Raw genomic sequence first — 2,903 nt, forward strand, 5'->3', positions numbered from 1 at the left:
GCCAACTTCCGACCCCAGTCCCAGCCCCACCTCTCGCCATGTGGCTCTCTGGCGCCGGCGCACATGTTGACACGTGTCGCTGCTGTTGCTAGGGGTAAAGATTCTGCTTACTATGCTGGGATAAAGAGGTGCGCTGAGGATCCGTACGATTCGGTGTTGAACCCAAGCGGGGTGATTCAGCTCAAACTAGCAGAGTCCAAGGTAATAGGGTGGTAGTAGCAGCTGTTTTTTTTTTTGTGCAAAGATTTGATTTGTATCGAGACTTTTAGGGGTTTTGTTTTTTTTTTTTTTTTTGGTTTTAGAGCAGTTGTCGCTGGATCTGATTAGGGATTGGCTGCGAAGGAATTTGGAGGAGTCGTTGATGGATGAGAGGAAAAGGGGTTTGAGTATTGCAAAACTGACCATGTATCAGCCTTTTGATGGGATGATGGATTTGAAGATTGTAAGTATATAAATTAGCTATTGATGAATAGATTAGTTGTTTTGTTTTTTATTTATAGATTAGTTTTTTTCTTTTGTCTGTTTTGATGCGGTGATAAGAATTTTTGGATGGCCTAAGACATTAGTTGTCATGTGTCCAAATTGGATTAGTTCCATATGGCGGCAAGATTTCTATGCAATTTTGCTAGCAAATATCATTTTTTTAAGTTCTTATGAAATATATGTGAATTTGTTAGGGTGTGGTTGGATTAGGGTAATTGAAGTTCTATATTGTTCAAAGTATGTCTAAATGTCAACATAATTGTTTGGTTGGATGATGTACTATATCAAAAGATTATTGTGCAAAAGCAAAGTAGATGAAACATAGGGTAGCTGCTGCGGCGTAAAAAGTGTTTTAACAACAGGAGGTTTAACTTGCATGTTGTAATTATCATTTGTTGTTAGCTATTAGCAATGCATGTCAATAATTCTTATTTGTTAGTATTTAATCTTTTTATTTATCCCAAAATGTTTGGAGAAAGTACAGATATGAAGCCGTCTCTTGCGAGCAACAGTCTGAAATGTTAGTATTTCACTAATTTAATCTTTTCATTTTATCCTATATTATATATCTAACTAGCTTGCTACTTTATATCATGCAGTTTTAATTGTGAAATTTTCACTCCCTTATATATGAAGGCTATAATCTGTGGTGTTGATACACTTCAAGTAACTACTCCTAACGATGAATATGATGTCATACATGCCAGGCTTGTAGCTGAACTTCTAGTAGAAGGATGAGAACAGGAGAATCAAGAAGAGACATTAGGTAAGAATCGAAAAAATTATTCTAAAAATTGATTGATTGAACCAAAACTTGTGTGCATATCTGTATTGTGTATATTAATTTAGTTGTGTAAATAGTTGATGTGGATGACAAATATTGTAGCAAGCTTGACCTTTATTGTTCTTATTGTGTTTCTGGTATTTTTGCTACTATATGTTTACGTTTTGTTTTGATACAACATATATTTAACAGGTTCAAATGAAAAGCTACATGTTTACTTGAATGTCAACAGGAAAAGCAAATACTTAACATGTACATTTGACAAGTTAACATATTCAGTTGCATGTTATCATGTTATAAAGAAAACTAACATGTAACAGTGAAAATTAACATATTCTGTTGAAAGTTAACATATTCAGCTGATAGTTAGCGTGCAGAGATGAAATATAACATGTTCATAAGAAAGTTAACATATGCAAATGAAAGTTAACATATACAGCTGATAGTTAACATGTACACATGAACATTAGCATATACACCTGAAAGTTAACATATACACCTGAAAGTTAACATATACATATGAGAGTTAACATGCTCACGTGAAAGTTAATATGTTCAGGTTAAAGTCAAGACTTTTAGCTTAAATTTAATATATTCAGCTGAAAGTTAACATCTTCACTTTCAAGCCTAAAGAATTTGAAAGTCAACGTGTACAATTGAAAGCCAACATGTTCATCTCAAAGTTCACATTGTCAAATAAAAGTTAACATGTTTAGCTGAAAGTTATCCAGTTGAAAGTAGTTTTAGCACCATGATATTTTATAGGAAATACAAACAGTATACCCCATCTAAACAAGTACATCACACAAAACTTTTTACATTCTTACAACCGATATTGCTTGAGTACACAATAGCATTTTCGTAGCAACATATTATTATTATTGTAGCACCATATTATTATTATTTTTACATTTGAAAGTTAACATATTCAGGTAAGAGTTATCGTCTTCAAATAAAAGTTAACACGTTCATGTTAAAGTCAACATGTTAGAATGAAAGTTAACATATATAGCAGAAAGTTAACATGTTCATATGAGAGTTAACGTGTTCAATTGAAAGTTAACATGTTCACGTTGACGTTAACATGTTCAGTTAAAAGTTAACATATACAGCAGAAGGTTAACATGTTCAGTTGAGAGTTAACGTTTTCAAATGTAAGTTAACATATTCATATTAAATTTTTCAGCATGTTTGTCTGAAAGTTAACATATACATCTAAAAGTTAGCATGTACATCTTGTAGTTAACTTTTTTAATCAAAAATTAATATGTTCAGCTAAAAGTTGACATCTTCACTTAAAAGTTAGCTAAAGAATCTGAAGTCAACGTGTACAGTTGAAAGCCAATATTTTCTTTTGAAAGTTAACATAGTCAAATGAAATATTAGCTCAAAGTTATTCAATTAAAAGTTTTTATAGTACCAAGATATTTAACAGGAAGTAAAAACAGTATACCTCAGCTAAACAAGTATATTAAAAAAAATTCTTACATTTTTACAACTGATATTGCTTGAATACATAATATGATTAGTCTTACAGCTTCACTGATTACAAAAGTCTTCCACAATATACTATAAAATTCTGGACGACCTATATTTCTCTAACAAAAGTATTGATATAAGAAGCAGTTCACCTTAA

The sequence above is a fragment of the Asparagus officinalis genome, chromosome 6 (assembly GCF_001876935.1).
Source record: "Asparagus officinalis chromosome 6, Aspof.V1, whole genome shotgun sequence".
Lineage (NCBI taxonomy): Eukaryota > Viridiplantae > Streptophyta > Magnoliopsida > Asparagales > Asparagaceae > Asparagus > Asparagus officinalis.